Source organism: Tamandua tetradactyla, chromosome 1, assembly GCF_023851605.1.
Source record: "Tamandua tetradactyla isolate mTamTet1 chromosome 1, mTamTet1.pri, whole genome shotgun sequence".
NCBI classification, from domain to species: domain Eukaryota; kingdom Metazoa; phylum Chordata; class Mammalia; order Pilosa; family Myrmecophagidae; genus Tamandua; species Tamandua tetradactyla.
In genome coordinates this window covers 145,234,817-145,254,823 of record NC_135327.1, presented here as the reverse complement: position 1 = coordinate 145,254,823, position 20,007 = coordinate 145,234,817, and the positions used below count along the sequence as shown (strand labels likewise).

The 20,007-nt window shown below is 40.8% G+C and overlaps 2 long non-coding RNA genes across 2 annotated transcripts in view; one reads left to right on the top strand and one right to left on the bottom strand.

The window, feature by feature from the left end:
• Positions 1 to 20,007, top strand: part of LOC143687281 (uncharacterized) — a 123,039-nt gene that overhangs the window by 86,310 nt on the left and 16,722 nt on the right. The gene's annotated exons all lie outside the window — the stretch shown is intronic.
• LOC143686805 (uncharacterized) overlaps positions 1 to 20,007 on the bottom strand; it is a 37,067-nt gene that overhangs the window by 8,766 nt on the left and 8,294 nt on the right. Inside the window, exons 2-3 of the long non-coding RNA XR_013177277.1 lie at positions 16,693 to 16,798; positions 1,981 to 2,092 (exon numbers count right to left, since the gene is read on the bottom strand). This is a non-coding gene — a long non-coding RNA (uncharacterized LOC143686805). The remainder of the gene's footprint in view (positions 1 to 1,980; positions 2,093 to 16,692; positions 16,799 to 20,007) is intronic.

Genomic DNA, 20,007 nt, shown 5'->3' with positions numbered 1-20,007 from the left:
AAAATACCGTCACAAGAAATAGTGATTGAAAGAAAAGGGAATATGGTAAATAAAATTTTATCCACGATCATGATATCTAGTGAGAGATATGTGATAAGTACAGTTCTGAATAGACCCAGAAAAAATTACCCAGGCAAAACAAATTCTTAAACAGAGAAAGAAATTCTGGAATCAAATTCAGGGCTACCATATATAGCTGCTGAGGCTGAGCACAGCACAACTCTAGGGGCACCATTCATTTGATCAAGATGTCACAGTGACATTTGATCAAGATGTCCAGGGTATGCATTTTGGCAAATTTTAAAAGGAGGCAAGGATGTGGAAACTAGCTAGGCATTTTTAAAGGCAGTAATTAGGAGTGTCCTTGCTGCCTCAGAGGTGCACACCCTATATGTTAAAAATAAATAGCCAAGAAGGAAAGCTTAGAATAGCTTTTGTGTCCTACTGACATTGCTCTATATCAAAGCCTGGGAATTTCCCTGATGGGCTGTATACAATCAAGATCAAGGGGTATTTAGTTACTCAAAACTATTTGTGGAAGAACTAAGTACTGGATTCCCAACAAATATGTTATTTGGCTTTTCTCCTAGCTCTCATTTTTTTTCTAGATGCTCTTTTCCATTTTTTCCTTTCCTCTTCTGCCCCTTTTCTCTTGCCTCTTGTCCTAGCTCTTCTTTTTCTCCTGTCTCCAATAGAGAACACAAACCCCTCCCCTGCCCCACCAAGTCATATAGCAAACAGTTGTCCTGAGAGAGAGATAGCTTCAGTTCTGGTGGGGTTTGAAGAGTGAGGGGATTTTTGGTTGGACTAGTGGGAGCTAGGAAAGCCCCCACCTTTAGCAAGGGTGGTATCAGGCAAATAATCAAAACAGAGCACAGGAAGAACTGGAGAACAGGTGGAGCCTGTGCATCGTAACCAGGTGGAGGTTCAGTTATCAAAACTGGGGCACAAGGTCAGAGAGCAGAAATGAGGAAGCTGGGTCACTATAGCTGCTGCACAGGCTCGTTAAGTTTTCCCCACTCAGGTACAGGATTGGCCCATAGCTGGCAGTATTGCTGGCTGGGAGGGAGGTGTCAGCCTAAACAGGCAGGAGGGATACAAAGCTGGGGACTAAGAGGCTGTTCCCAGGGATCTCTGGCAAGGGCAATGATGAGCAGAGGCCTGACTCTCCCTCCTTGAGTACCCCCTCTAGCCAGTCTGGAGGAAGCCTGAAGAGGGGGAGGGCAAGCTCAATGCAACCTGGCTGTGGTAGTTTAGAGGCTGTATGTACCCCAGAAAAGATTATGTTCTTTTAATCCATCTCTGTGTGTGCAGACCTATTGCAGGAGGGATCTTTTAATTAGGTTATTTCAATTAGATGTGATCCCCACCCCCCTCATTCAAGATGGGTCTTAATCCTTTTACTGGAGTCCTTTATAAAATGATAAAAGACACACAAAAAACCCAGAGAAACTCATGGAAAAAGACCCAGAGAAGATGAGAGACAAGGACCCATCTGAGAAAGGAAATCACTGAAGCAGAAGTTGGAAGCAACAACACCTGGGAAGAAGGACCAACAGACATTGCCATGTGCCTTGCTATCTGAGAGAGGAGACCAAGTTCACTGGTAACTGGTCTTAAGAGAAGGTGTCATCCTACTGATGACTTCATTTGGGTATCTTCACAGCCTTAGAATTGTATTGCAAGCTAATAAATTCCCATTATTAAAAATCAGTCCAGGGTAGGCCATGTTGGCTCAGTAGGCAGAGTTCTCGCCTGCCATGGCAGAGACCCGGGTTTGATTCCTGGTGCCTGCCCATGCAAAAAAAAAAAAACCCAGTCCATTTCTGGTATATTTCATTTTGCCAGCTTTAGCAAACCGAAACACTCGCACTGTGTATATCAGGCCTTTTCTGAAATAGATAAGAGTAAAGAAAGCCATATGTTCCAAATTTAATGGAAAGAGAGAATAATAAAAGGTGGAAACATAATTCACTGGACCTGGCCTGAGCTGCTCAGATCACTCCACTGGTATCTCCTTCTGAGTGGTATTGAAGGGCACTGTCAGTGGGTGAGGCAGTTAGGTGATCCAGGCTTGGAGCTCCATTTGAGCCTGTAAATATAAAGGTCAAATCAAAAGAAACACCACAGAGCACAGAGGAGCACAGCCATCCTACAACACAGTCCTGTGCCCAGGGATGGTTTCACTGCAGTCTTGCATGTAAAATACTGTCATGACTCACCTGCCCAAGCACTGATACTTGACTACCTCTGGATTTTTTCAAGGATGGATGGCAGTCTGTGAGTCTGAGAAACGGGATGGTGCAGGAGCTGCAGGCCTCAGTAATTCTGCTTCAACCTGCAGAGGTCTGAATTGTGGCACATGATGCATGAAGGAAGGAGAAAGGAGGAAACAACATGTGGACCTACCCCACCTGAGATCCTGATTAATACTGAATGGTAGGGGTAGATTTTATATGTTGATGAAGGTTTTCTTCAGCATATTCAAGATCTAAAGACAACACAGTAGAGACTAAATGGATGGCCAAAATCATCCCAGGTAATAAGTATCCTCTGAAGACCCAAACCCGTGTTCCTTCTACTCAACTAAAACTTAGAGTAAATGCCTACTACCAGACGAATGTAGAGAGAATGTGGTTGCGGTTAACACCCTTTGGAGTCTCTCCATCTAGTGGGGTGAGTGGGGGTGTTGTGACAAAGATACAGGATGTATTTCTAAAGAGTACCTGATAAAAGTCTTTAGATAAGTTTCTATGAGATTATAGAGGGCAAAGTCCTGGAGACATATGGAAAGGCTTTCAGATCATAACCTAGACTGAGGGAGCAGTTCATTGAGTCACTGATGTGAGGAAGAGGAGTGCCTACAGGGAAGCGGTGCCTCAGGAAATTCTAAATAGTTGGGCTAAGTTGAAGCATAAGCCTTTAATTGGGAAGCCAGGGAAGGTTATGGGGGGAGATCATAAAGTGCCTGAAAATGTTACAAAAGTTTGGTTTTCCTACAGAGCATCATTTGAGTATTTTAAGCAGTGAAGTGACACAACTAAATTTGTGCTTAGAAGACCCTCTTTGTAAGCATGTGCAGGATGCTTACCCTCTTTTAAGCAGAGCAGCCATGCATGGAAACAGGGGGATAATTATAAGAAATCCAGGCAAGAGATGATGAACACCTGACCTAAGTGACAGAAAGTAGGAATGATTGGGCACTAATTAGGAGACAGAATTGACAGACTGTGATGACTGACGGGAAATGAAGGGCATTCTACAAATGATAAGTGTAGATTCTCAGCCTTACTTAGTCTTACAAAGAGTGTCACTCAAAATTCCAGAAGAGAAGGATGAATCCTCTAAAAGAAGGAACCCCAGGCAACAAAGAGATATGCTCTCTTTTTTAAGAAAGATGGGAACAGGGGGAATCTTCCACTCTGTGGAGGAAGACTGCCCACTTATTTCAGGGCCTACATCTGTAATACTAAACTGACATACTGGTGAGCTGTGCCAACCCAGCTGTTGGAGGTCTTGGGTTGGTGCAGCCCAAAGACCAAAGGACACTTCATGCATGGAGTTAGACATGAATTTGACTTAGGATTTATGAAATGAGAGGATTATTACTGATGGCAGCAGGTTGGGAAATGGAAGTCAGCACCCTACAAAGGGGATAGGGGGAGTACGCAGGCTTCTATGGATTTAGGACAAGAGTGGGAGAACAGTGTTTCAGCAGGGTCTCACGATGCAGGCATCTGTTATTGTCTTGGTTTGAAACTGTTATGTACCCCAGAAAAGCCATGTTCTTTTAATCCTAACCCAAGGCCTAAATTCCTTTGAACACACTGTTGGTAGAAATGTGGACTCTAAAGATACCTTTAATGAGACTTTAGATAGAAATGATGTACGTGGCATTACCAAATGGAAGAAAGGCAGAGAATTTGGCAAAATTGAGTCCTGATGTTTGCTGTAAGGTAGAAGCTTGGATGTCTAGCTGAGGAAATTTCCAAACTAAATGTAAAAAATACAGCCTGGCTTCTACTGCAGTTTAGTAAAATGCAGCAGGAAAGGAATAAGCTGAGAACTGAACACTTGGTACAAAGAAACCAGAAACTGAACATTTGAAAAATTATGCAGTTTTAGAAAATGAAATCCCAGAGGATTTTGCCCCACATGAGAATTTGACCAAAGATGGAACTAGTCAGCCATTAAGGACAAGCCAGGATTAGAGATGGAGTTATCCAGAAAGGATTTGTAGAAAATCCGATTGTCTGATGGTTGTGATCCCTGTATACTGCATGCTAAACTGGTAAGTTTCTTGTGAGAGCTGAATGAATGGAACCACTGCCAGTCTGGACTAAAAGGGACAGAAAAGGAATAGATTGAAGGAAAAATTACTTCAAAGGCAGAACTATGGAAGCTAAAGTCTGGAGCCAGGAACTTTGAGGCCAGGAGAGATGTACCCATGCATGCGGAGATGGTGAGTTTGCCCAGAAGCAGAGGGCAGGCCTTCTGCTTTATTGCTCAAGAAGAGTGTTGACCCATCAGGCCTCAGAGAAGGTGGAGCACATTCCCCAGGGACTGGGGAGAGCCTGGCCACCACTCCATTGTTCTGAAGGAGTTAAGCATGTGCCCCAGAGATGGCAGAGAGTCTGAGTGCCACCCAGATGCTTGAACTAGGTGGTCTCCCCAGTGCTTTGATATGTTGGAACATTCATCTTAGTGTTGGAGAAAGCAGGGCTGTTATGTAAGTCCTTGAAAAGGGTGGGACTGCCAGTCTCTCAGGCCCCAAGGATAAATGATTTTAAGACCTTAAAATCTAATGGAGTTTTCCTTGCTGTTTTCCACAGTTGTTTGGGTCCAGTGACTCCTGTTTTCCTTTTAATTTCTTCTTACAGAAATGGAAATGTTTATCATATGCCTGACCCTCCTTTGTATATAAGCAGCAGATAACTTGTTCTGAGTTTCACAGGTCCACAGCCAGAAAAGAATTTTGCCTTAGGACAGACTATGCCTGTAACTGACTTTGATGAGATTCTGTACTATTTTTGAGTTAATATTTGTATTGTTACTGAAATGGTTTAAGGCTTTTGTGATATTGTTATGGAATGAGTATATTTTGTATATGGGAAGACATCTCTTTTTGGGATCTGGAGGGTAGAATGTGCTGGTTTGAAACTGTTATGTACTCCAGAAAAGCCACATTGTTTTAATCCCAATCTAATCTTTCAGGACAGAACTGTTATTTGGGTGGGACCTTTGATTAGATTGTTTCCATGGAGAAGTGACCCAACCAATTGTGGGTGGGGCCTTTTCATTAGTTGGAGACACATTCAAGGTGGGTCTTAAAAGACACAGAGAGAAGACACAGATGTTTTGAGATGCTGACAAAAATACCTCAGATACTAAGCAAGGACTCACAGAAATAGCAGAGTCTGGAGACAGCCAAGGGAAATAGATGAAATCCAGAGTTTACCCCACAGGAGCTAAGTGAGGGCCCACAAATGCTTGAAGAGAAAGTCACTGCAATCAGAAGCTGAAAGCAGTGAACCAGGAGCAAGGACCGCAGATGCTAGCTGAGTGCTGCCTACCTGACAGAAATGTCCTGGATAACAGCTGTCCTTCCTCTGAGAAAGTATCCTCTTTTGGTGCCTTAATTTGGACATTTTCATGGCCTTAGAATTGTAACTTATAACTTAATAAATCCCCTTGATAAAAGCCAATCCATTTCATGTATATTACATTATAGCAGCTTTAACAAACCTAAGCAGTTATCAATAATGATCAAGGGAGGGGAGTTTCAGTTCCATGTATATAATACCATTTGTACATTCATTTCCCCTGAGGAGGTTTGATGACCTTTAATGTATGTCCTGGTCATGTAGGTGGCTATGTACAATGATTTACACTCAGTATGGAAGGGAATCCTGGTCCCTGGATCCCCAAACTAGCATCCATTCTGGCTGAGACTACCATGCCTTGTGAGTTGTCAAATACTTTGGGAATCACCCCTGCTTTTTAACAGTGGGATAAACAAACAAGACTATTTTATTGATAAGAGAGGTACTACACAAGGATAAATTCTTAATCCTTAGCTACCCAGTGGAAAGCATGTTTTAAAATATCCTTAAATCCTTGATTAAGTATCAGAATCTAAGGACTGGGCTTACTGGATGATATTAAATGCATAGGGATGAAGAGAGAGGTTCAGGATCAGCTTGAACAGGGTCTCAATATTTATTTGATTATTGGAGGAAAGGCAGGTCTAAGCTATGCTGGAAACACTCTGAATCCCACACTGTGTACCCAGCTGCTCTGAACCCTCAGTGTAGGTTTGTCATCTTGAGTCTATGCAAATTTTTCCCATCCTCAGAACCTTGTAGTAGTGTCTGTAGTATTTTAGCCTCCCCATAGAAAGTGGCAGGAGGGCTTATAGACAAGTTTGTCCCACTGCCCACCAATGAGTGACATACAAGAGACAAAGTCATTTTGTACAGACCCAGAGGTAGCTTCTGGGGTGCTTCCTTGGAAGTCAAGTCAAATAGCCAACAATAGGCTACTGAAGGCATTTTAGTCCGCTTATGAAAAACAAAACAATAACAAATGACCACCCAACCCTTCACTATTGGAAAATGAGTTAAAAGGAGGCTTTGTTATCATTAGGCATGCCCTTTGTCCAGCTAGCAGAGCAAATTTCTGAAAAGTAGACCAAAAAAAGAAATCATGCCTATTTAAAATTTGTTCCTGGAAACCTTTATTTCTTTCCCACATATGGTCTGTACAGCCTAATAAAGATTTTTGGAGAGCCTGAAAATATGAAGAAGACTTTTAATCAACTCTCCCAAACAGCCTAATAAAGAGGTTTTCAAAGCTGGAAAAGCAGATGTATTCATCAATAGCTTTCAAAGTAGCAAGGCTTCCAGCAATAATCAGGAAAGGTATCTGTCAGCAATAGTGAACTGCTTGATGGGAATAGAAAACAACATAAACTGTCAAATCATTCCAAAGATCTATGTATTGGAAATACCTTAATGTCTATATCCCCCACAATTTAGAGTCTATAAAACAAATTTAACTGCAGGCATTGCTGTGAATTCTCAAAATTCTACTCTTTCTCTGTCTTGTGTTCTCTCTCTGTCTTGGTTCTTGTGTTTCTGAAGATGTTTCTCACACTCTGTGTGGGTGTTTACCACACACATAGTCAGGGATTCCTGAGATGATGCCAGTCATGGACTTGGGAATAGACAGGTCTTTATGGGAGGCTGAATGTTCTTTGCAATTGTTATTGGTAAAACTTGGAACTGGTGGCAGAGTGAAGCCAAAGAACTGCTCTAGGTTAGCTCAGCACTGCCCACACTGTCATGTATCTTGTAAGTTTATCTAGGGCTCTGTGGTCTCCATAAAAACATTCCCCCAGTGAGTGGGCTGAAGTGTTGTCTTCTAGTCATTCCCCATTAAGAACATTACTCTTCCAGCCAGAATCTTAGGGAACGCCTAAGGCTCTAGAAAGGAATATTTATTTTCTCTGATGGAAATGTAGGGCATCCTCATAGCCCATGAGAGCTCCCCTTCCCTCTCAACTTTTACAGTCTCGGGAACTGCCTACTGCTGAGCTAGGAAGAGATGGATAAGATGTGCTACCAGCATCTGGGACACCTCTGTCACATGGGAAGGCACATGGTGACGTCTGCTGGTCCTTCTCTCCAGATTTCATTGCTTCCAGCTTCTGGCTTCAGTGGTTTCTTCTCAGCTTCTCCAGGGCTTTTTTCTCTGTTCTGTCTCTGGGCTTTTTCTGTCTTTTATCCTCTCATAAAGGACTCTGGTAAAAAGGACTAAGATGTACCTTGAATGGACTGGGTCACATCTCAATTGAAATAACTTTAGCAAAAGGTCCTATCCACAACACAGAAATGGATTAAAAGAACATAGCATTTTCTGGGGGTATGTAATAGCTTCAAATCAGCACAGTGGGTATCCTTTGCCTTTTCTTCTTTCCCCCTTCTTCCAACTGGCATCTTGGAATGCACCTTATGCCATCTTGGTTCATGAGGTCCAGACCACACATGGCAGTCCAATCAGGTAGAAGGAGCCTGGGAACCTGGCACCAGGAAGCATCATACCAGCCCTGCACTTCCTTCCAGCATGTTTACGAAAGAGAAATAATTAGCAATCTTGTTTAAGCTATTGTCATTTGGGACTTTCTGTAATTCATAGCTGAGCCTAATTCCAACTAATAAATATTTATTATCATAAATCTTAATAGTGGCAAATATGATTCTGCCATTTTGGTATTACCTCAACAGCTAGATTAAATTGCTTTTGTAAATTAGCTTTGAGCACATCTATGAGTATGCACACTTTCTTTTTAGAGTTAAAGTTAGTAAGGTCTTTGTTTAGCATGCAACTATAACACCAATATTTCTGCTATCAATTGTTTCCAATTGTAGTAAGCCTGGAAATAATTGATCAATTTTGCAAGTGGAGAGATTCTTTTGAACCCATCCCCAATGTTTGTGCTGAGAAAAATATGAGAACTTGGAGAGTTTTCCCTTTGACCCTTTAAAATATGAAAGTAACTGAGCATCTGGTCTAACTTATGGTTAGAATGAGTAACAAAGTTATAGACCAGAATGAAAAACAGCTTTTAAACATTCTATGTGTACCAGATAGCTATTTCTGGGACTAACTAGTTTCTGGGATGGCCTCGCTCACATGTCTGTCAGTTTGCTAGCTGTTGGTTGAGTCAATAGGTGACTAATCATGCATCTTTCATTTTTCAGCAGGCAAACCTTGGCTTGTTAACCTAGTGGTGGCAGGACTCCAGGAGAGAATGGAAATGTGCAAGGTCTCTTGAGGCCTAAGCCCAGACAGGCACCCCATCAATTCCATCACTTCTCCTGGCCAAAGCAAGTCACAAGACTAGTCCAGCTTCAAAAGTGGAGAAATAGATTCCACCCCTTGATGGGAGGAGCCTTAGAGGCAACAGGTGTGGATACAAGGAGAGGTGGAGAATTGTAGATATTTTTTTCTTCTTCTTTTTTTTTTTGCATGGGCAGGAATCGAATCCGGTCTCTGGTATGGCAGGCAGGAACTCTGTCTGCGGAGCCACTGTGGCCTGCCCACACCATGTTTCCTGCATATGGTTCTTTGATCATACTGATCACACAGGACAAGATATTTACAAGAAAGCATGGATTAACCCTCTATGGACTAATAAAGAGAGTAGTATAGTTGAGAATCAGGGTATTTCAGCTTCAATTCTCAGGTACTCAGACTCCACTATTAAATCACTTAAAAATTTAATAAGTAAGTAAAATTTACTACATTCTAGGTTCTAGGTTCTTTCCTAGAAGTTAGAGATCTAAAATGAGTGACTCAAACTCAGTTGAAGCCCTCATAGAGCCATAGTCTAATCAGGGAGGGAGAGCAATTCAATGTGGTAGGTATAAGTATTAGAGGGTTCCAGGGACAGAAGTGATATGGACATAAGAAGGTTCTCTTTGCTGGCAGAGCCAGACATGATATTTCCAGGCCCTCTAACTACCCTTGCTTTCCTAGCAGTCTCTGTAAGTTCCCAGCAAATAAAACATCATGTACTTTTAACTTTTCTGCTGCCTAAATACAGGGCATAGAATTATAGGTTAGCAAGTTTTATCCAGTACTTTAAATATGTTGCCCACTTTCTTTTCCCTTCCATGATTCCTAATGAAAAATTAGATCTAGTAAACTACTGAAAGACAGGCAAATAAGCCCAAAGCAAACAAGAATCATGTGGGTGATACTTCAAACCCCTCCTCACTGACAGGTTACAAAGCCCAAGAATTAGATATTAAACTGAGGCTTGTCTGCTTGAGCCACTGCTTCTCCTCTTGAGTACTGGAGAAGACAAGACAGGGTAGAAACAAAAAGATCTGAGAAGCAGGGTGTTCTAGTTTGCTAGCTGCCAGAATGCAATATACCAGAAATGGAATGGCTTTTAAAAGGGGAATAGTTGCTAGTTTACAGCTCTAAGGTTGCTAGTTTACAAGTTGCTAGTTTACAGCTCTAAGGCTGAGAAAATGTCCCAATTAAACAAATTTATAGAAATGTCTAATCTAAGGCATCCAGGGACAGATACCTTGGTTCAAGAAGGCTGATGAAGTTCAGGGTTTCTCTCTCAAGTGGAAGGGCACATGGAAAGCATGGTGTCATCTGCTAGCTGCTTCTCCTGGCTTCCTGTTTCATGAAGCACCCTGGGAGGCATTTTCTTTCTTCATCTCCAAAGGTGATCTTCTGCTGGCTGGCGGACTCCGTATCTCGTGGCTATGTCATTCTGCTCTGCTCTCCCTGAATCTCCAATCTCCAAAATGTTTCCTCTTTTATAGGACTTCAGAAACTAATCAAGACCCACCCACATGGGTGGAGACATGTCATCACCTAATCCCGAGCTTAACAACCACTCTCGATTATATCACATCTCCAGCGAGATGATCTAATTACAGTTTCAAACATACAGTATTGAATAAGGATTATTCTGCCTTTATGAAATGGGATTTTGATTAAAACATGGCATTTCTGGGGGCCTTACATCATTTCAAACCAGCACACAGGGTGAAAAGACATGGTAGATTATCATGGTGGAGTTACTTTCAAGTTTTGGAGATGATGTTCTGGCTGAAGAGCTAGGTAGGGGAAAGGGCGATCAGTAACTGTTTTCTAGAACATGCTTCTTGAATGTGGATGCATATAAAAATCACTTGGGGATTTGTTAAAATGCAGATTCTGATTCAGTAGGTCTTGGTTGGGTTTTGAGATTCTGCATTTGTTACAAATTCCTGGCTGCTCTTGCCGTTGCTGCTGGTTTTAGCTCCACACTTTAAACAGCAAAATTCTAGACTATGCTTTGTCTCTCCCTCCACCACCAACCTCCTAGATAAGTCTGGCTGAGAGGCAGAACAGAGAGTTGGTACTGGAAAAGATAAGAAACTTTTATTTATGAAACATCTATTTTGCGTCAGGAACTATGCCAAGGGCTTTCCATGTACAATTTTGTTCAATTCTGATTGTAACCTTGGAAGATAGGCAACATTATTTGAGAGATGAAGAAACTGCAGCTCAGGAATTTTGGGGTTGCTCATTTACTATGCTCCAGTAAGAATAAGAGATGACACTTCTTGTAGAGTAGGTATTTTGATGATGAATTCTTTCAGCTTTTGAATGTCTAAAAATCTCTTATTTTCCTTTCATTTTTGAAAGATATTGTCACAGGGAATAAAATTATAGGTTGACAAGTTTTATCCAGTACTTTAAATGTGTTGCTCCACTTTCTTTTCCCTTCCATGATTCCTAAAGGGAAATCTTCTGTCAACCTTTTCTTCATTCCTCTTTATGCAAATTGTCATTTTCCTCTGGCTGCTTTAAAAATGTTTTTCTTTATCATTGGTTTTGAGCAAAAATTTAATTTTTTATGCTTTCATGTAGTTTTCTTCATGGTTTTTATGCTTGGTGTTTGTTGAGACTCTTGGATGTATGGATTTATTAAATTTTCTTCAAATGTGGAAAAGTTTTGGTCATTATTTCTTCTGCCCTTCCCACCCACCCCCACCCCCACCATACACACTTTGGAATTCTGATTACATATATACTAGGCCATCTGAAGTTGTCTTACAACTCACTAATGTTCTGTTTGTTTGTTTTTAGTATTTTTTTCTCTGTGTTTCATTTTGTATTATTTCTATGCTGTCTTCAAATTCACTACCCTTTTCTTCTGCAGTGTCTAATCTGCATTAATCTGATCAAGTTGTATTTTTATCTTTGTTCAATTTGAGTCTTTATTTATATCTTCCATGTCTCTACTTAATATGTTTAATCTTGACTCTAGCTTTTTGAAACTATGGAATATAGTGATAATAACTATTTCAATATTGCTGTGTGCTAACTCTAACGTCTGTGTCAATTCTGGATTGATTGATATCTCTCCTCATTATGGTTTGTATTTTACTCATTTGCATGCCTGGTGATTTTTATTGGATACCAGACATTGTGAATTTTACCTTGTTGGTTGCAGCATATTGTTGTATTCCTATAAATATTCTTGATTTTTGTTCTGGAATCTAGTTAAGTTACTTGGAAACATTTTATCCTTTCAGGTTCTGCTCTTAAGATGCATTAGGCTGAATCAGAGCAGCATTTTGTTTAGGACTGATAATTTTCCACTATTGAGGCAAGGCCTTTTTGAATACTGAACCCAGTGCCCCATGAGTTTTGAGATTTTCCAGTCTGGCTAGTGGGAACACTTTCTGGACCCTGTGTGACTAGAGGTTACTAGTCCTCTAATCTCAGGTGATTTTTTGCATTGCCCCAAACAGCTTTCTCACATGCTTGTGCAGGTTATAGTTGCTGAATATGCAAGGAGTGCCGGCTGCACAACTCTGGAGTTCTTTCTCTTGTGTTTTCTCCTCTCCAGCATGCTATCCTGCAAACTCAAGCCGCCTGGATCTCCCCTGATCTGGCTTCATCTCCTCAATTCAGAGAGTCTGCCAGTCTCCAGCTAGATTCCCTCTCTCTGTACCATGGACTATAAATTCAACACAGTAAGCCTGGGTAATTGTAGGACTTACCACATTTTTTTTTCCCCATCTCTTGGGGTCACTGCCCTTAGTTACCTGATGTCCAAGACCTTTAAAAACGATTGTTTCATATGTTGTATCCAATTTTTTAATCATTTCAGATGGGAGACTAAATCTGGTCCCTGTTGTTCTATATTGTTCAAAAGCAGGAGTCCCTGTCATAGAACATAGAGCCATACAGACAAACATACTTGCTGATTCATAGCCCACCTGGTTTGTATACCTGGCTTTGTCCCTTAGGGCCTTGGTTCCTTTATTTGTAAAATGAAAGTGTTGGACCAGAAGCAGGATTCATTGCATTCTATTACTAATCATTTTTAAGTTCCCGAAACCATCACATTTTCCACTTCCTAAAACATAACCCACCACTGACTCTAACCTAAGCTGTTCATAATTAGCGTGGAGAACTTAATTACCGAACAAATCTTCCCTGCCATTGCCTTTCCTCCCTTCATCCTTCTATTGAATCAATTAACAAATAATTAGTGAGCACCTACTATGTGCTAGATACTGCTAGACACTAGAGAGAATATAATGAACATACTACCAGGAGTTTACATTCTATTGGTTGCTTATTGAGCACTTCTAAGGGACCTGCACAGCCTTGGGCTAAGCGCAAAGTAGGAAACTATTATTATCTCCATTTTACAGATAAATAAACTGGGGTCACAGAAACACTGAGTGATGAAGGAGGGCTAGAAATCCAGACAGTCTGACTCCAGATCTCCTGCTTTTAATATCTTGGCCAGAGTCTCTGGACAGGAGCCAGCAGGCAAAATTCAGTTTGTAAATGTATTGCTTTGGTTCACACCAGTGTTTTACAAAAAATGAAATTTGAATTTCTTGAAACTCTCCAGTTTGTCAGTCCCCACTATTTACTTTCCTTTCATACCCAGACTACCTCTTTTGTTTATCTGTTTGGCCTCCGAAGGCACTTAGATTTTAAGTTCTGGCATCTTCTGTCCTGCTTCCTTCTTAGGGTAATCGTTCACAATTTTCTCATTTTTCAGCTCCATTAACTATACCTAAAGTAACCTCTTTATCACAAACACACTCCTTACTTCTCTCCTTTTCTCCTTCCATTTCTCTTTACTTTCCTGCTGAGTCATCTCCATTTCTCTGAAACTTATTCTTAAACCACTGTTTTTGAGCCTGTCCCACACTGGCTATCATGCGGCTGATGTTCCCTATGGATATTGCCAATAATGCTATGGCATTTAGGACAAAGAAGGATATGAAAATGGACTCAATAAAAGAAATCAATTCCATGAAAGTCTAAAGCTTTCGAAAAATCCAATATATTTCTTCAGATCTCAAATGAAACTAAACAAACAAACAGAATGGCTGAAGGTATTCTTCTCCATTAAAATGGCATTAAAGATAAATAGAACATTCTATTTATTGGGTATTTTCTGGATTTGTTTTAACCCTAAGACTGCACTAAAAAGTGTCTCTATGTTTTATAATATCATTTATATGATAAAAAATACATTCACATTCCAAAGAATGAATTTACCAGTGCAGTTTTTAAATAATCTGTATAACTTCAGAATTTGAACCTTTTCTCTAATTGAACTATTAAGTCTCTCACAACTTCCACTTGATTTTCTGAAATCTCTGTGATATGCAGATAAGTCATCTGACTAGAAATTCTCATATTACTGCATCCCTCCCCCAAATCCCAGTGTTTCTATAATAGGAACCTCACTACGGTAGTACTAATTCTACTTCTGCAGCATTGTGGTCAAATTCAATGCACTATACTTTCTTTTTACATTAGATGAAACAAAATGAAAAAGATAAATTTCTCAGGCTGCCAGTGTTTAAAAAAATCATTTGAATATGATGAGCTGTGAAGGTAGATTCTTGGCATAGTGTATAGAATTTTGAACCTCTATGGTGGGGATTGAATTATGTCTCCCACAAAACATGTCTAAGTTCTAACCCCTGGCACTGTAGCATGAACTTGTAAATAGAATCTTTGAAGATCCTGTGTGGATGAGACCAAATTGAATCTGAGTGTGACTTAATCCATTATGAATGGAGTCCTTATAAGGAGACACAGACCCTGAGCAGGAAGAGTAGAAGCCATGGGAAGAGACCAAAGGAGACAGATGGCCATGTGATGAGGTAGATATTGATTACCAGCAAACAAGATGTTGGATGCCAGAGTGCTACAGACTTTGGAGAAAGCATGGCTCACCAATACCTTGATTTTGGACTTCTAGCCTCCAAAATTCTGAAACAATAAATTCCTATTGTTTAATCCAACATTGTGTGGTATTTATTTGGCAAACAAATGAAAGATTCTCTTGATTTGTCATAACAGTAAAACTGAGAAGACAGGAGTAATTTAGCTTTTGCGCAGAACAATTTTTCATTCAAACCCAGTTATAATCAGAAGAGATGGTGTTTTAGCATATCGTTTATATTTTTCAAGGTATCAATTTTTTTTCCTCTGTGTATTTTCTCTTCCCCTCATTCCAAGCAGACTGTCTATTCTGTGCTCCTTACCTCAAGAGGAAGGATGGCAAGCAGAAGTGGCCTATAGCTCTCTGGCTTTCATTTTCCAAAAGTTTGAGTCTTTAGCTATCTGAGAAGAGGTAAGAGTGAGAAGACAATTTTCTGATATGAACAGAATATCTTGAAGGAACCATGGTTAGGTTGGGGCTTCACTAACAGAATAGAAAAAGTTAAGGAAGGAGAGGAGAGAGAACTATGAGTCCAGAAATAGCAGGCACCAACCAGGTCATGGGGAATTCCTTGGGGAGGCAGCAGGACCCCAAAGGCATAGATGTATGGTCATTTAGGCAGAAATGCCATGGGTAGCCTGGCCAAAGAACTTTGGTTCCCAAATATGGGACACAGGCAGAACAGACCTACCAGATCACAATCCATCCAAGGGCCACGTGGTTTAGTATAGTAAATGTCTTAGTGGTCACCTAGAACCAGTTGAACACTCTCACCCCAAATAGGTTTATACTTTGTAGGAATCCAAAACTATGGGACATCATGGGGGTGAGGGAATGAGTCCTAGGTTAAATTTTCTGCTAATGCAATGGAATCTGCACTTCAGCCAGAAATTAGTTCGAATCACAGAAAATCAAGTCAATGATTTTCATTTTACAACCTGTTATGAAATCTTCTGAAGATTTGCCCCATTACAGCAATGGTGAAAACAGTTTTCATCGACTACTTCTCTATTCTCCTAATTTCTTCCTAAAGATCCTTCTTCTCAGTATATAAACATGTAGGGGTACAAGTCAAAAAGATTAAGTTCTCCTCTTTCTTGATGTTGTGAGTTGCATCCCTGGTGTTCTGGTTATGTTCATGTGTCAATTTGGCCAGGTGATGGTGCCCAGTTGTCTGGTCAAGCAAGCACTGGCCTATGTGTTATTGAGAGGACATTCCATGAATGGTTAATAGAAACCAGAAGGCTGGTTTGTTAAATCATTAGCATGTTGATTGCATCCTGCAGTCTGCCAAGGGGAGTGTCTGGTGCAATTAGTGATGTTTAAACTAATCAGTTGAAGGCTTTAAAGGAGAAGTCAGAAGAGAGAATCTCTCTGCTTTAGCCAGCCAATCTCTCCTTGAGGATTCATTAAAGAATCAGAGCTGTCAGTTCATGGTCTGCCACATGGAATTTGGTTTTGTGCATCCCTACAGTTGCATGAGACACTTTTATAAAATCTCATATATACTGCTATCTCCCACTGGTTCTATTTACCTAGAAAACCCTGACTAATATACCTGGGAACCTACAATTTATATTTCTTCTTAGCTGGAACTCTGGTGACCCTCCAGGATGAATTGTGGGGCTGTAAACCCAAAGGAATAATGCCTAATGAACTAGAATATGACTAATTTTATTGCCTGAGAATTTTTTCATGACAGTAAAGTGATATCTTTCCTTTTTATGATATAGTTTTGTAAATCGGAGTATCAAAACCATTTTAAAAGCTTACTTATATGCCATTTGATTAGGCAATGCTCTTATTTAGGAAAACAATCAAGCCCCAGCCCAGAACAGCTAATCAACCAACCTCTTTCTTCTGAAGGCAAATTCAAAACCCCTTACAGTGGGTAAATGCCAAGTTGGTACCTTGAACTGAGTTTGGGAATATCCTTAACTTCTCTGCTTATCCTGCCATCCATTCTATTCCTGTCTTCTGCTTTTCTCTCTCAGCCTTACTTCCTTGTTCTAAGTCCTAGGGAGAAAAAAGTTAAAACATTGCTTATTTTTAATATAAACTGATATTTATTTTTTGTTAGGAGGGAGGAAAAACAATTAACTGAGCCTTACAAAATATCCATACCTTGGTGTACCACAGGGAATAGGGGAGATTAAAAAGGGAGAGGGAGACAATGGAGAAATTTCCATTCCTTGGCTGTCTATAGAGCAACAAAATAAAATATAAAATATTATAATTGACCAGTTAGTTGCCTGTAACTGATATTATGCCATCTCTTGTGTTGAAGATGATCTAGATCTGGACATTGGTCTTTTATATGCATTTGTATGGTAAGTGCAGGGACCGAGATGTGAGTTCCTCATTTCTCCAGGTTGTACTGTTCTGCCTGAAACAGGCACAAGGTGAATGTTTTCTAGCTCCTGCCACCCAATGTTGTCAGAGAGAATGCTGGGAACAATTCTTATTCCATTTAGCAGGACAGTAACAGCCACTATGGACTCCAAACCCAAATTGTAAGATAGTGATGGGGTAATAAACCCTTACTAATCACTCATAGAACCATGATATTCTAGAGTAGGAAGAGTCCTTGGAAACAGTCTAGTGTAATCCCCTTAATTTTATAGACAAGAAAAGGGGGATCAAATAAAGTCAACTGATATAACCACAGTGATATCACTTGCTAGAAGCAGAGCTGAGGGTCAGAATCTTCTCCTGAAACCTTGGCTGTGGTCTTGCTGTCCAATCAGTAAATTGAGCAACTATCATGGCTTAATCAAGAGTCACAAACATAGCAGAAATAAGTAAATCATGCCTAATCGTGGACAATAAGAATAATGGAGTCTGAGGTGCACAGAGTACCTGCTGTACCTAATGGCCTATAGATTTACTTTCTGCGTTAGTTTCCTATTGTTGCTGTACCAAATTACCACAAATTTAATGGCTTAAAACAATACAAATTCATTGCCTTACAGTTTTGTAGGTCAGAAATATGAAGTAGGGATAGGGGGGCCAAGATGGCGACTTAGTAATGTGCGCGCGTTTTAGTTCATCCTCCAGAGCAACTACTAAATAACCAGAAACAGTACAGAACAGCTCCCAGAGCCACGACAGAGACCGAACACACAGCATACCCCAGTCTGGACCAGCTGGACCAGCTGCGAATCTCTGGAACAGTGAGTTCCCCAAGCCGCGCACAGTTCCCCAAGCTGCGCGCAGTTCCTCAAGCCGCGCGCAGTTCCCCAAGCCGCGCGCAGTTCCCCAAGTCGCGCGCAGTTCCCCAAGCCGTGGCGGCCGGCGCTCGGTGCCCCTCCACCACAGGCGGCTTCCTGGAGGGAAAGGAAAGAGTCTCTAACAGTAGCAGGGACTGAGTCCAACCAAACACCAATAGTGGCATTAATAAACAAATTCTGACTACTAAAAGGAGGCCCCCAACTCAGGCGAAACTGGTCAAGACGGAGGTTGCCTATTGGGCTAACCAAAAAAGAGGAAAGGGGATGAAACAGAACCTTCTGAGGCTGTTTCTATGGAGGCTTGGCTGCCTCTGGATTCAGCGGTGGGATTACACATGCTGCAACTGCCCCCAATGCAGAAACAGGCTGCTTTCTGGGCTGTCTCCCACCTGAACCTTCCCAACGGGAGGGATGAAACACAACTCAGGTGGAATCCCTTTCTCAAGGAATTCAGACCCCAGGGCTTCGCAATTTGAAGCCATTAAAACCAGCCTACAACCTTTCCTCTGTCTCCACCATGCCCCCATCAGGGAGAGCCTTCCAAAGTTAAAGGAGTCACAACATCTTTTGCTGGTGGGACCTGCAGACAGACAAGCACCACATACTGGGCAAGATAAGAAAAACAGAGCCCAGAAAGTTCACAGGAAAGTCTTTCAACCTGCTGGGTCTCACACTCAGGGAAAACTGATGCAGGTGATTCCTTCCCCCAGAAAGGAGGCCAGCTTAGTCCGGAAAAACCCAGCTGGAGTCTGTAATACCTATGTAGACCCTCCTAAGGGTGGGGAGGGAAAAGGCACCTTACAAGCAGGACAAAAAACAAGAAAACAAGAACTGAAAAATTACCCTCTGTTAAACAAAACTTAAGCTAGAGGCCCAGAAAAAGTTAAACTGAAGGTCAATGAACAGATGGACAACAAACTCATCTAGCAAGAAAACTCTAGGTAAGATAAGTGAAAGCAATCTCCAGAATAAACTAATTAAGGTAATTAAATGTCCAGACACCAGCAAAAAATAACAAATCACACCAGGAAAATTGAAGATATGGCCCAGTCAAAGGAACAAACCAATAGTTCAAATGAGATACAGGAGCTGAGACAACTAATTCTGAATATACGAACAGAAATGGAAAACCTCATTAAAAACCAAATCAATGAATTGAGGGAGGACATGAAGAAGGCAAGGAATGAACAAAAAGAAGAAATGGAAAGTCTGAAAAAACAAATCACAGAACTTATGGGAATGAAAGATACAGTAGAAGACATGAAAAAAACAATGGAAACCTACAATGGTAGATTTCAAGAGACAGAGGTTGGAATTAGTGAACTGGAGGATGGAACATCTGAAATCCAAACAGAAACAGAAACTATAGGGAAAAGAATGGAAAAATATGAGCAGGGGCTCAGGGAATTGAATGATAATATGAAGCACACAAATATACGTGTTGTGGGTGTCCCAGAAGGAGAAGAGAAGGGAAAAGGAGGAGAAAAACTAATGGAAGAAATTATCACTGAAAATTTCCCAACTCTTATGAAAGACCTAAAATTTCAGATCCAAGAAGTGCAGCACACCCCAAAGAGAATAGACCCAAATAGGCGTTCTCCAAGACACTTACTAGTTAGAATGTCAGAGGTCAAAGAGAAAGAGAGGATCTTGAAAGCAGCAAGAGAAAAACAATCCATCATATACAAGGGAAACCCAATAAGACTATGTGTAGATTTCTCAGCAGAAACCATGGAGGCAAGAAGACAGTGGGATGATATATTTAAATTACTAAAAGAGAAAAACTGCCAACCAAGACTTCTATATCCATCAAAATTGTCCTTCAAAAATGAGAGAGAAATTAAAACATTTTCAGACAAAAAGTCACTGAGAGAATTTGTGACCAAGAGACCAGCTCTGCAAGAAATACTAAAGGGAGCACTAGAGTCAGATACGAAAAGACAGAAGAGAGAGGTGTGGAGAAGAGTGTAGAAAGAAGGAAAATTAGATATGATA